Source organism: Lactuca serriola, chromosome 4 (genome assembly GCF_051521515.1).
Source record: "Lactuca serriola cultivar US96UC23 chromosome 4, Lser_US96UC23_V15, whole genome shotgun sequence".
Taxonomy (NCBI): domain Eukaryota; kingdom Viridiplantae; phylum Streptophyta; class Magnoliopsida; order Asterales; family Asteraceae; genus Lactuca; species Lactuca serriola.
This window is the reverse complement of record NC_136411.1, coordinates 102,028,081-102,044,013: the sequence shown is the minus strand read 5'-3', so window position 1 is coordinate 102,044,013 and position 15,933 is coordinate 102,028,081.

The following is a 15,933-nucleotide window of genomic DNA, read 5'->3' as shown; positions in this document are numbered from 1 at the left end:
AGATAGCAACACTTTACTCATAAATAAAACATTTTTTATTCATCATCTAATGTCAATTACACTTTACAAATTTCGAGATTATCTAACTACTAAATCTAATATCATCCTTCAGCCCTATGCTCCGAGCATGCTGAAGATGCTTAACCCGAGTCAATCCCTTTGTGAGGGGATCTGCCGGATTCTCATCTGATGATACCCTCTTTGCCACGAGGTGTCCTTCTTCGATCCGATGTCTAATGAAATGGTATTTTCTGTCGATGTGTCTGGATCTCCCATGATCCCTTGGTTCCTTGGCTAAGGCAACAGCACTTTCACTATCACAGAAAATCTCCATTGGCTCTTTAATAGCTGGTACAACTCCAAGGTCTCCAATGAAGTTCTTCAGCCATATCGCCTCCTTTGCTGCTTCACTAGCTGCAATATACTCTGATTCACAAGTAGAATCTGCCACTGTCTCTTGCTTGGAACTCTTCCAAGAAATTGCTCCTCCGTTTAGGGTAAAGACCCAGCCCGACTGAGAGCGGAAATTATCCCTATCAGTCTGGAAGCTAGCATCACTATACCCAACAACTCTCAAGTCATCACTCCCACCGAGGGTAAGGACCCAGTCCTTAGTCCTTCGTAGGTACTTGAGGATATTCTTTACCGCAGTCCAGTGTGCCTTGCCAGGGTTCGCCTGATACCTGCTAACCATGCTCAAGGCAAAAGCTACATCGGGTCGAGTACACGTCATAGCATACATGATCGATCCTACATCCGAAGCATAAGGTGTTCGACTCATTTCTGCTATCTCAGCCTCAGTGCTAGGGCTTTGTGTCTTACTCAATCTGGTGTTACTCTGGATGGGTAACTCTCATTTCTTGGAATCCTGCATGCTGAATCTCTTCAGCACCTTATCCAAGTAGGTACTCTGACTAAGTCCAATTAGTCTTTTACTCCGATCTCTCAAGATTCTTATCCCTAGAATATAGGCAGCTTCACCAAGGTCCTTCATAGCGAAACACTTCCCAAGCCAGGACTTTACTTCCTGCAGGTTTGGAATGTCGTTTCCTATGAGTAGTATGTCATCCACATACAATACCAAAAAGCTGACTATACTCCCACTAGCCTTGACATACACACAAGATTCATCTTCACTCCTAGAAAAGCCAAATTCCTTGACATTTTCATCAAAGCAAAGATTCCATCTGCGAGGTGCTTGCTTCAATCCATAAATGGATTTCTCAAGCTTACACACTCTATTAGGGTACTCGTTGCTGACAAAACCCTCTGGCTGACTCATGTAAACATCTTCAGCCAACTTTCCATTAAGGAAAGCGGTTTTGACATCCATTTGCCATATTTCATAGTCATGAAATGCAGCTATGGCTAACAGAACCCGAATAGACTTAATCTTGGCTACCGGAGAAAAGGTCTCATCATAATCCACTCCAGGAATTTGAGAGAAGCCCTTTGCAACCAGTCTAGCCTTATAAGTGTGTACTTTACCATCCATGTCGGTCTTCTTCTTGAAGACCCATTTGCACCCTACTGTCTTACGACCTGGTACATTTTCAACCAAGTTCCAAACTTGATTGTCATACATGGATTGTATCTCGCTATCCATAGCCTCTTTCCATTTAGCAGACTCGGGGCCTGCCATGGCTTCCTCGTAGCTGTTAGGGTCATCTTGACTTACTAGTGTCTCATCACTAATAAGTGTCTCACCTTCTGCAGTAATATGGAATCCATAGTAATGCTCAGGTGCACTCCTAACTCTCGTGGAACGTCTCAGAGGTACAGATTTGTCAATTGGCTCAACAGGAGTTTCCTCCTCAGGTTGAGGGCTAGAATTTGAAGTTCCTTCACCGCTTGATTCTTGAATTTCTTCAAGATCAATTTGTCTCCCACTGTCTCCTTGGCTTATAAATTCTCTCTCTCGAAAGACTCCTCTTCTTGCTACAAAGACCACATTGTCACTAGGTCTGTAGAAGAGGTAACCAAAGGATCGCTGTGGGTAACCGATGAAAATACACCTCTCGCTTCGAGGTTCGAGCTTATCATGAGTCTCGCGTCTCACGAAAGCCTCGCAACCCCAAATCTTGATGTGGTCTAGTTTAGGTACTTTACCAGTCCACATCTCGTGAGGAGTTTTGGCAACTTTCTTTGTAGGGACTAGATTGAGAATATGGGCGGCAGTCTCTAAGGCATACCCCCAGAATGAGATTGGTAGCGTAGCTCGACTCATCATGGAACGAACCATATCTAGCAAGGTTCGATTACGCCTCTCAGCCACACCATTCAACTGTGGTGTCCTGGGAGGTGTCAATTGTGAGACTATCCCACATTCCCTTAGATAGTCGAGGAACTCTGAACTAAGATACTCACCACCACGATCGGATCGAAGCATCTTAATGTTCCTGCCCAATTGATTCTCGACTTCCTGTTTAAATTCCTTAAACCTCTCGAAAGTCTCTGACTTATGTTTGATCAAGTAGACATATCCATATCTACTATAATCATCAGTAAAAGTCAAATAATAACGATTAGCATCCCTTGTGGCATGTTTGAATGGTCCACACACATCCGTGTGTATAAGGTCCAACAAACCTTCACCCCTCTCACACGAACCTGTGAAGGGTGACTTTGTCATTTTTTCAAGTAAGCATGATTCGCAACTATCATCTGACTTTAGGTCAAACGACTCCAAGACTCCATCCTTTTGGAGTTGGCCTATGCGCTTCTTGCTTATATGTCCAAGACGACAATGCCATATAGATCCTTTATCCAAGTTATTATTAGTAGAATCAATACACAAAACATTATTTCCTAAGTTATCAACAACAGATGCAGCTTCATACACACCATCACAAGGTAATGCTTTAAAATAAAGAACATTATTAAAGAAAGCATCAATAGAACCAACTTCATTATTAAATGAAAAGGTAAACCCTTGTTTGTACAAAGCATGGAAGGAAATAATATTTCTTGCCATTCCTGGCGAATAACAACACTTATTCAGATCTAAACTAAACCCACTACTTAGCGATAAAGTATAAACTCCAATCTTGGTAACAGGTATAGCTTTCCTATTCCCCATGATCAAGTTTATCCTTCCTTGCTCCACATCCTCACTTCTTCTTAGTCCCTGCAAGTCACAACAAATGTGAATACCACACCCGGTATCAAGGACCCAAGAATTAGAATGGGGTGAGTTATTAGAAATGATAGTGTAAATACCTGCATGGTTGGGTTTAACTTTCCCATCCTTCACATCTTGCTGGTATTTTGGGCAGTTCCGCTTCCAATGAGCTTTTTCATGGCAATAGAAGCATTCAGCCTCTTTTGGGTCAGAAGAAGGAGTAATGAAACCTTTCTTGGTTCCACTTGAAGAAGAGCCATCAAGGGTCCGAGCCTTGGTACCCTTAGAAGAGCTCTTTCTCTTCCTCCCTCGACTTTTCCCAATTGCCAAAACCGGAGTAGAGTTTTGAGTAGGAGTGATAGCAACCGACCTCCCCTTAAGACCTGATTCTGCGGTCTTGAGAAGTCCCTGAAGTTTGCTGAGGGTGACTTCTTCCTTGTTCATGTGATATGTCATGCGGAATTGATCATAGCACGATGGTAAGGAATGCAAAATAATATCTATTGCAAGATCCTCTGGGAAGTTCACATTAAGCTTCAGCAAACGATCCACATACCTTTGCATTTTCTGCATGTGGGTCGTGACGGATTCCCCGTCCTTCATCATGGTTGTTATCATGGAGCAGATGATTTCATACCTCTCTTGTCTTGCACTCTGATGGTATCTTTCCATCAAATCTTGGTGCATGTCATAAGGGTAGAAATCCTCATAAGACTTTTGGATTTCCGCTGTCATCGTGGCCATCATGATGCAAGCCACTTTCGTAGCATCCCTTTCATGTGCCCGAAATTCAGCGATCTCCTGAGGAGTTGCAGTGGACTCATCAATCTCCTTAAGCTCCTTGTCAAGGACATATTCTTTGTCCTCGTAGCGGGTAATCATCCTGATGTTTCTGATCCACTCATTGAAGTTGGATCCATCAAAGGTGACTTTCCCACACAAGTTCATAAGGGTAAAGGAGCCATTAGGATTAGAGCCAGAAGCATTGTTGAAAGACATCTGAAGAAAAGAGGACAAGATTAGTTTAGATATAAGAGAGTCCTTAATAAAACACCCAAATGTAATATTAAGGCTAGGATCTAATCACAATATAATATAACTTAGAAGAGGTATGCCGTAATCTAAGCTATATCATATTTGAAAGGTAGGTGAATGACGATTCACCAATTTCCACCACGAAAACCGCAATATTTTAGTATTAGGTTTTTGAATGGTTCTTAGAAATTCCTAGATTCTTTGAGATTCAATGAACTTTTCAAAGGCATGTTTCAATCTCGAGTGTGCCCTCCAAGTTTTGTGACTGGGATACCGAGGATCACAAAACGAGGTGTGAAGTAACCATGCAAATCACTTGGTACCCTTAAAGTTTATCACTCAATCGATGTGCCGGTTAACCACACACGCTCCATCGATACTATAATAAACCCTAAGTCACCCTTTACCTACCTTGTTAAGTCCAAGTTAGTGTGCCGGTTAACCACACACGCTCCACCAACGACTTAGTCAAAGTGTAAAGTGTAATTTCGTGGAATAGCACCTTATTCACATTTTTCCTAAAGTAACTAAGATTGGGAATTTAATAAAACATTTAGTTACTTTATAATATTCATCATACTTTGAATGAGAATTAATAAGTCCTTGTCTTACCCGTTCGGCTAACGACCCTCCACCGATCAAGCAAGCGGTGGGTGAGAGTGGACACCCATTAAGTCACCATTTTATAGGCAACAACCTTATAACCACCTTATAGACCGGCTTCGTGAATGAGGCGTACTAGCGGTAAGACGACTTTGTTCTTATACATATATATATAATTATTAAATCATAATAATATAAGTATAAGGGTTGAATTTTAACTTTTAAAATTCTAGGGGTTGGAACTAAAGTTTTAACTTAACTTTACTTGTTCCAAAACTTGAGGGCAAGTTTTGTAAACTTTCAAAACTTTTCATTTCTTGTAACTTATGAGTTTAATAGAGTAATAAAATGAGGACTTTTCATTTTTCCTAACTCTTGTGTTCTTTTAATGGTTTTTAATCCAAGAGACTTTTGGTTTTCCATAACTTGAGGACAAGTTATGGACTCCATTAAAACACATTATGATCATGAATTAATCTACCACATAGGTTACAAATAATTCCTATGATCATCTAAACATCATAAGAACAAGAATATGAATATGAACACTTTCAAGAATCAAAATCACATTTAATCTTTGTAATTTTGATAACTAGTTGTTGTAAATGAGTTAGAAAAGACATTACACCTTCTAAAACAAGTTTTCAAGTACCAAAACATTTTAGGGTAATGATTCTAATCCATTTCCAGCAACTCAAGTCGAAATTCTGCACTCTGTCGACCCTACTCGCCGAGTGCATAAACCTACTCGCCGAGTAGGTTGAAGATACACATGAACTCGACGAGTCCTCCCCATGGACTCGCCGAGTCCATCAGTCAGACAGCAGAAATTTCGACTTTCTTCAACTTTTAAGCACAAATAACAAACAAGCAAGCCTAGGCTCTGATACCACTGATGGGTTTTGAGCATTCTAACACTTCCTAAGTGTACATACAACCCTAATAAACTTGGATCTATGTTTGTCTAATTATCATGCAAAGTTGAATTCCAAGGTTATATTCCTATCTAGCATACATGGGGAACAATTTTAACTTGAATCATAGATAGAATAACTTACCTTGTTGTTGATTGTGTTCCTTGAAACCTTGTGAGCCTAGCACCCCAAGTGTGATGCCTCAAATGCTTCACACAACACCAAATGCTCTTGGAAAGACTCTTGAGATAACACACACTTCTCAAAATCGGCCAAGCCCTCTAGTTTCTTAGTGTTCAACTTGTGTTGCACTTGTGTAGCCAATTTTGTGGAGAATGGGACTCTTATATAGTGTTGGCACATCTAGGGTTACACCATGTAAACCTTAATGTGTCATGACTCTTCATTTCCATGACCCATGGGTTTGTAACTCCCATGGAGCATCCTATGGGTAGAACCCAACTTGATAATCCATGGAGCCTCTTAGCCCACTATACAAGATATGGATGATTTACATAACCAACCCATATATTTAATTAGTTATCCTTTGATCACTTAATTAATTCCAAATTAATTCTTTGATCAACTAATTAAATAATATTATTAATATATTAGAACTTATAATATATTAATAATCTCCAAGTGTTATTTCTCTCATTTAGTCTATCCAATTGCATGGTGCCATGCAACCCAAATGGACCATGTCGGGTCGGGTCAAGTACAAGCCCGAAATAGTTATGGACTTAGACACCTTATCCAACAGTGATGAGGTGGGAGGTTCCGACGTCTACATCTGAGATTCGGAGCTTCCTAGGACTGGCATGCTACTATTGGAGATTCGATTAGGACTTCTCCAAGATAGTCGTGCCCCTGACCCGGTTGACGAATAAAGTCATGGTCTTTCGTTGGGGGCCGAAGCAGCAGGCTGCGTTTGAGACGTTGAGACAGAGATTGTGTGAAGTGCCAATCTTCGCCCTGCCGGAGGGCATGGAGGATTTTGTTGTATACTGTGATGCATCCATCTCAGGTCTGGTCGTGGTATTGATGTAGAGGGGGCATGTTATAGCTTACGCTTCGAGGCAGCTGAAGCCTCACAAGGCAAATTACCCGACGCACGATTTGGGGCTAGGGGTTGTTGTTTTCGCCCTCAATATTTGGTGCCATTACCTCTTTGGGGTTCGTTGTACCGTTTATATGGACTACAAAAGCCTGAGGTATCTCATGGACCAGCCGAATTTGAATATGAGACAGCTTCGGCGGCTTGATGTGGTGAACGATTATGATTGTTATATCCTCTACCAGCTGGGGAAGGCAAATGTCGTGGCCGATGCGCTTAGTCGTAAGGCAGCACCGATCGGGGACATCTGTCTGAGGATGACAGTTATGACTCCATTGTTAGAGCAGATTCGGGAGGCCCAGCAGGAGGCCATGAAGGAGGAACATCGGAAGAGCGAGCGAATTGTGGATCAGGTTTCCTCCTTCGACTATGATAGCCGAGGATTGTTGACTCTTCACCATAGGGTGTGGTTCCCTTATCATGGAGGTGTGCACCAGGTATTGATGGCAGATGCGCACAAATCTAGGTTCTATATCTATCCCAGGGAGACAAAGATGTACAAGCAACTTCGTCCAGATTATTGGTGTCCATGTATGAAGAGGGATGTAGCTTGGTTCGTGGAGAGGTGCCTGACCTATAGGATGGTCAAGGCTGAGCACCAGAGACCTCACGGCAAGGTCCAACCGTTGGATATCCCGCTGTGGAAGTGGGAGGATATTACTCTCGACTTCATTACGAAGCATCCCAGGACCACACAAGGAGTGGATTCGATTTGGGTCATCGTTGATCGATTGACCAAGAGCACCCATTTTATTCCGATTCAGGAGAGTATTTCGGCCGAAAAGTTGGCTGACATCTACATCCGGGAGTTAGTGGCATGGCATGGGGTTCCAGTTTTAGTGATTTCAGACAGGGATGTGCGGTTCACTTCCAGGTTTTGGAAGAAGTTTCATGACAAGCTGGGTAGTCGACTGCATTTTAGCACCGCCTTTCACCCGCAGACGGATGGTCAGAGCGAACGAACCATCCAGACTCAGGAGGATATGTTGTAGGCATGTGATTTAGACTTCAGAGGTAGTTTAGATACTTACCTTCCGTTGCTTGAGTTCTCCTATAACAATAGTTATCATGTGACTATCGACCGTCCTCCTTTCGAGATGATGTATGGGAGGGAGTGCAGGACCCCGATATGCTAGGGAGAGGTTGGGCAGAGAGTCATGGGGAGTACCTAATTGGTACTCAAGACTACGGAAAGGATCTAGCAGGTTCGGAGCAGGATTCAGACTGCTCAGAGTTAGCAGAAAACTTATGCCGACAAGCATCGGTTGGACCTGGAGTTCCAAGTCAGGGATATGGTACTCCTGAAAGTGTCGCCTTGGAAGGGCGTTATTCGATTCAGAAAGCGGGGTAAGTTGGGCCCTAGATATATTGGACCCTTCAGGGTTATAGCCCAGGTAGGAAAGATGGCATATACACTGGATCTGGTAGCCGAACTCAGTCAGATTCATAGCACCTTTCACGTCTCCCAGTTGCGGAAGTGTATGGTGGACGATTTGACAGTGGTGCCTTTAGAGGATATTCAGGTTGATGACAGCCTGAACTACATCGAGTGGCCAGTGTCAATCCTTGACATGAAGTCAAAGGATCTGAGGAACAAGAGAGTGGAGTTGGTAAAGGTGCAGTGGTAGCACCGAAAGGGCCCGAAATGGACCTGGGAGCCGGTGGACGAGATGAGGGAACATTACCCCGACCTTTTTCAGGATCGAGCAGTAGAATTCGAGGACGAAGTCTAAGATAAGTGGGGGAGATTTGTAACACCCGATTCCTGGTATGCAGTTAGTTCAAGCATCTCTTGTTTTTTTCTCTGGGACTCGACGAGTTGGAGGCCCAACTCGTCGAGTAGAGTCGAGATATGCGGACAGTTTAAGTAACCTACTCGACGAGTCGGAAAACTGAATCGGTGAGTAGGTGATGTTTGGGTAAAACCCTAAATTGAGGGTTTACACCCTATTTAAACACCTTATCTCAGTCTCCATCGTCCCTTATACTCCCAGAAGACATCATATCGAAACCCTAGCCGTTTTTGTGAGTTCTAAGGCCATTTTCGTGCCTTTTGGTGGATTGTGAAGCTTGAGAAGAGTAAAAGGGTTGGTGACACCAAGGGGAAACAAGAAGATCCAGAGTTTGGAGCTCATTTTCAGCTTATTGGAGGTATGAAGCTGAACCTTTATCTATAGATCTTGATGTTTGGGCCTTTTCCTTCATCTTTCTAAGCCCTAGAGAGGTTGTATTCGGGATTTAGTGTTGGAAGTCAGTGTATGCTTTAGATCCAAGTCTATTGGGGGTTTTATGGCACAAAGGTGCCGATTCTGCTGCCATGAACACCCCATGCACCTTGGAGGCCACCTTTTATGGCTTTTTGGGCCAAAGACCCTTTGCATGCGTACCAAGTTTGGAACTTTATGTGTAAAATGGATATTAGGAGGCCAGATCTATGGTTTTGGGTTGTTAAGTCCCACTGAAATCGACTGTATAGTTTTGGACAAGGAGGGACTCGGCGATTCACTTGGGTGACTCGGCGAGTCGAGACGGTATTTCCCCAAAATGTCTTCTGGAATGGTTTTGGTTGATTGAGAGGAATGCTCAGCCTGCTAGGGGTTTGCCTTGGGCATGGAAATCATGGGACTCGACGAGTGCTAGAACAAACTCGGCGAGTCCAAGGCAATCTCCCAATCCTTGAAGATGGACTCGACGAGTTGTTCATACAACTCGCCTAGTTGGATGAAGATCGTCCTGATGGTTTGAACGAAGGAGAACCCGTTGAGTTCTTGCTAGACTCGACGAGTGAATTCGGGGTTGGATTGGGTTAATGGAGTATGGACTCGGTGAGTTGGGAGACCAACTCGGCGAGTCAGGTCAATTGGGTGTTGACTTTGACCAATATTGACTTTGCCTAGTTTTGGCATTGACCCGGGATTAGTGTTGTGTATTATGTTTGATGACTTGAGGATTTTCGTATAAGGATTGATGAGCCGAGGAGAGTCGACCTTCATGCCGAGGACAGTTCAAACACTAAACGACATTGAGGTGGGTTATCTTCCAGTAGAAGTGGATCTAAAGCACCAAGGCCGACCCACTAGTAATTGTAGTTGGGACAATTATCTTTTTAATAATTGTCTGGTCTGTTATTGTTGGATATGTGAGTATGCTAGATTGCTAGATATGTGAGTATGATAGTTTGCTAGTTGCTATGTTATGTGAGATAGTATCAGTAGCAGGGGGACTAGTCCCCGATTCGGTCGCTAGGACCAATGGGTAGGTCGGACACCCCAGATATGTCTGACAGCATGATTATGATATGATACTATGTGTTAGTAGTAGGGGTGAAATAGTCCCAGTGTAAAGTTGAGATAGACCAGAAGGTAGGTCAGCACCCCAAAATGGCTTGATATGGGTAGGTCAGCACCCCAGAACGGCTTGACATGGGTAGGTCAGCGCCCCAGAATGGCTTGACATGGGTAGGACGGGAGCCCAAGAATTGCCTGCCAGTATGTATGCTATGTGATTGTATGGTATGTGGTATGATGGGGGAACTCACTAAGCTTCGTGCTTACAGTTTTAGCTTCTGGTTTCACGTACCTCTTTGTCTAAGGGGTAGGAGCCGGTGGTGTAGCAGCGCATCACATACACACGATTTCCGCTTAGAGTTTTCTAGGATTGTACTATGATATTTTGTTACTCAAGATGATTTGGTTTGAAACATGATGTTATGGTTTATGTATTGACATTATCTTGGCAATGTTTTGATAAACAAATTTATAAATCACTTAATTTTAACGCGATTTGCCAACAAAACAAAGACAACAGAGGTTAACAAAATTACCAATTTTAACGCGATTTGCCGAGTAATAAAGGGGAGGGGGTGACGGCAAGAGAAAACATAAGAAGAAACATCATACCTTCTTTCTCGACAAAAATCTCGGGCATCTTCCCATGAGCCCTCCAAGCGGCACTCATCCTGCCAGCGGCCAAGAAGCAGTCGAGCCAGTCCTCACCATTAATGCTAACCTTCTCTAGGGCATCAAGCAACTCTTTGTCAGCACCAAAGAGTGTTGGAGCGCGGTCCACATACGGCTTAGTCCTCGGATAGCTAAGAGCCACAAGGTCGATGTTCACCCACAAAAACTTATTGTGCCATATCTTTTTGGATTTTTTTATCGTGAATATGGGTAGGGACTCCTCGCCTATGAGAAATCGTTTGAGTCCCAGACTGGGTGGAAGCATTGAAAAATGCTTGAATGTCGGGACAGTTGGCTGATGGCCTAGGGCACGACAGAGAAGCTCAAAACCCACTAACTTGTTTATGGCGATTGGGGCCAGTTCCCTCATGGAAAACCCATATTCAAGGATGATTAGATTGAAAAAGTTTCTAGTGGGGAAACATAGGCCCGCCTCGAACAAGCAATCAGAATGCCGACCTTGACCTCGGGTGGACTATAGAGTGATGCATTTGGAAGAGGAATTTGAAACCCATGTTCGGGGACAAATCCAAATTGAAACTGAAAGGACTCACATTCCTCAACAGTAAGTTCCCTTCCAAAAGGACGAGCGGTAGCCATGGAAGAATCAAAGAAAATGGCGAAACGGTTCTTTGAGACAAGAAAACTGAAAGAGTGAGGAGGAAATGCCTGGAGGAACAAGGGCTTAAATGCTACTAATGGGGCAGTCAACCGTCTCATGATGAAACCACCGAAGAACGGTAACTTCATCCTGACAACGGCACAGACAAGTAATACCAGTCTGCCACGTTTCCACAGGTAGACCAGAACGACTCTGCTACGTCACAAACGCATGTCTAAGGGACTTGTTAACATTACCGTATGCGACCACCTTAAACATAAAAAAAAGCACTAACGGGGCGTTATGAAGCCAGGGCCTTGGCCGAGACCCGGCCTTGGCCCAAGCAGGCCAGCGTTGAGCCGATAGCCAGTCTCCCCTCATGAGGAAAGAATATTCCTTGTGATTTTCTCATTCTCTCGCCACCAATCATGTCATGACAAGGAGCCTGGTGACGCCCATAACTAACATTGCATGGCAGCTAGTTATCGTGGGCATATTCCTCTCAATAAACAGGCGCACGTCTCATTCCTACATGGGAGAGTCACTTCATTCCATTAGAAACAGGTATAAAAGGATATCTTCCTGCCCTAGTAAAGGATCCATCTTCTTCTGCACATAATTGACCCTAAACTCTCTTGAGGAAGAACTAACTTGATTGTCAGAGCGACGTCCCAAGACAACCTCCAGTCGTCCTTTAACGATTATTTTATGCTGTGTTCACAGGAAAAACTCCAGGACAAGCCTGTCTACAAGCAACCAATTCCTTGTCGAACATGTCAATATATATATATATATATATATATATATATATATATATATATATATATATATATATATATATATATATCGGGGTCGGAGTTGAAGCATCCTAGGGTCGGTAGTGAAATGATTCTGTCTGACGGGAGGTTGGACCTAGTGTAGGGTTTTTGTTTCCTTGTGGGTCGGCAGGTCTTCATTTTGTGTTAAGGGTTGAGTATATGGACTCTTCAGATGGGTTTTGATAGCAGTATCGGTGGTTGGTCCTTGGTGCAAGGTGACCCCTGTTTCTTTAGGTTTCGGTCAGAATATATATATATATATATATATATATATATATATATATATATATATATATATATATATAAAAGAGATCAAATTCGAACCAAATACTCTTAGAAGCATAGAACCATATAAAAATAATTATGGTTATTTCTAAACATTTTATATATTCATAAATAAATATATACATATGTTCATAAATAAACATGTAAGTTCGGTCATGAACATTAGTAATTTTTGTATCGTTGGTTCTACGTTGAACCCTCCTTTTATATATATATATATATATATATATATATATATATATATATATATATATATATATATATATATATATATATATATATATTCTGGAGATATACTAATGTAGGGCCAAAAAAGAAGACGTACATTAAGAGGTGCATTTGTACATAATCATAGCAAAAAACCAATTTTTTTTTTATTTTAAGATAAAATTATAATTGAAAAAACAAATGAATATAATAAAATTCATAATTTTTTTATCTTATTTCTATAGACATTTATATTAATATATAAATAAATGAATATACTAGAATTCATAATTCATAATCTTTTATCATCTTTTGATAAACATCTATATTGATATATAAACCTAAATACTAAAAAAACAACAAATGGAGTTTTTTTAGAATGTGAAGCGTATACAATTCAGATTTCAGGATTCACGATGTTAACTTGACTTATTAATATTCACAGTGTAAATATGAACCGTATATAATTTAGTTTTAGGCATTGACAATATGAATCTAAGCTAAAATTTTGATTTTTTTTAATATATCAATATTAATGTCTATTTAAAGAGTACCAAAAAGTATGAATTATGATATATTTATTTTAATTTTTTTTTCGACAAAAAATCAAAACAAAGTTTCATAAATGGTCCTGATGTTTTAAAATTTTTCACTAATATTGTCCTCATGAAACCGTTTTTGCATAGATAATCCCTTTAGATCAGAAATTGCACATATTTGGTCCTTATGACTAACCTTGTTATCAGATACGGCACGTGTATGTGAAATGACAAAAACGCCCTTTGTATTTTGCACATAAATATTCCTTATAACTCTCTCTCTCTCTCTCTCTCTCTCTCTCTCTCTCTCTCTCTCTCGCCTAAAATTTGGTAACAAGGTCTTATATTGAAGAACAAGATGGAGATTGTAAAATAATAATCTCTGCTCGTTGTGAAATCGTGAATGGTTTATCAATTATGTAAGAAACCTAGGACTGTTACCATTGTTATGTTTCAAATCTGGTACTAATTCCTAGTTTCAATTCTCGTAGGAGAGGTAGTAACATAAGTTCAAAGGCGGTAAAACATGGAAAGTAGAAGACGAGAAGGGATGTCGAAACAAGGAGCTACATAGACGATTATTATGATGTGTAAGATGGAAATCAAATGTGCACTCTTTCTTCTGTTCCTGATAAGTTGCCAATCAATCATCAAAATCACCTTGTGTAGCTTACTTTCTCGCTCAAACACTTTCGTGTTATCATGTTATTGTGTCAAAAGTAAGGCGACATGGACCAACATAAGGCGACTAAATACCTATTCTCTCACATCCATCGTGGACCACCGGCATACCATCCAACAACAAATTGCATCCGCAAATCAGACCTTCAATGGTGTTCACAACAAGGATATGGTATGTAATTCTAGGGTTGTTTTTTCTTTTACGTTACAATTGATAGTAACTCCCAGATTTGTAGCTCACAGATAATATGGATTTAATATATTATCTATTTAATATTGTAAAAAAATATCTATTTGATTTTGAAAAAGCCTATCCGAATAAACCCTAAAATTATCTTTCAATCCGTCCCACGATGGACTGTTGTTATTCATAATTGGAGGTGTAACCATATATAGAACCGTTTTTTTAGGATTAGGTGCTGGAAGATGTGTATTAGATTTTATTCATTGAACAATCTTCAATAATCTTAAAAGATTTTAACAAGTATGTGTTCTTCCATGTAACACCTTGTTCCTGAATTTCAGGAGAGAGAGAGAGAGAGAGAGAGAGAGAGAGAGAGAGAGAGAGAGAGAGAGAGAGAGAGATAGTCATAAGGACTATTTTTGTTCAAAAAACAAATGGTATTTTCATCATTTCACATATACTTAAAAGAATTTGTTAACAAATTTTCTTGTAAGGACCTTTTATGTGCAATGTATGCCCCAAAATGACTATTTATGCAAAAAAAATAGTTTCACAAGAAGGTCATTTCGAACATTTTAGATTATTATTATTAAGGGTATTTTTTCAATTCTAAAAATTTAATTTTGTTTTTATGTTTTCATAGATTGACACAAAATAAGAAGGGTCTGTCGGTTCTTTTAACATCAAACATATTGCTAGCATATCTTAATAGATTAAATACTTTATCTTGTATACCTCCTGTCTCAAACTTCCAAACACTTTCAAACTATTCCACCAACACCAAGATTCAAGAACATACCACCATCGCTAGCTATCGACGCCATCTCCGTCATAGATCGTTATTGTTAACAATCACCACCACTTCCACTATTGTTACTTCGTCTTTATTGTCTATCTAGCGAAACACCTCAACTCTCATTCATCTCTTTCTGTCTGATTTATAATGAAAAAAACCACCATATATGCATAAGTTCTTATGTGTTTAATGAATTTCATATCTAGATCTTGAGCGTACAGTCCCTTTAACGATGGTCAACGGTAGTTCGACCACCATTTCAGATCTCCGCTCTCATTTTCTACTTCAGCTCTACTCCAGCTAGGTTCTAGAAACCGTAAAATTTTATTCTGTAGCATTAAAATCTCATATATGGGACCTCCAACGACTCTAAGAAAAATGAAAATCTCATATCTGGAACCTTTGGCGAATCTAAGAATCATGACAATCTCAGAGTTAGTTCCTCCGACCACCATCAGATCTTAATCTAAAATACACCACCAAAATTTTTATCCGGATCCAGAAACCAACATCAAGAATCTCCTGTTATGGTCTACGCATTCGTAGGACAACCCTTCTACCATGAACTATGTGGCATCCCCATTTTCACGGCCAGAAAAAAGACCGATTTCGTTTATGCTTTATAAAAATCAGAGTACCTCTTTTAATAAAAATGTTGCGGAATTTGTTCCCAGTAAAACATGATAAATACGTTATCAAAGCATTTCCGAAGAAAAGTACTTTTATTCAGTTTAAAACATTTGCGATGTCATCGTCAATACAGAAACATAAGCATAAACAGAACTTACATTCATTATCACTAGTGATTTATATCTCCTTAATCTCTCAGTGTAATGTGACTTCATATCAACACATGTGATATAAATAAACTGAGTGGGTCAGGTTGGGAAACCTGGTGAGTACATAGGGTTTTCAACCCACAATAAATAAGTTTATTAACTTTATCAAACCAAAAAAACTCGATTACACATTCCCGTTATCCTCACTTTACATCCCTAAAACATCTAACACAAGGGACCTAGTAGTCTAAGGACTTCCATCGGGGTGACAACACATGCTTCGGGGTTCCTCAG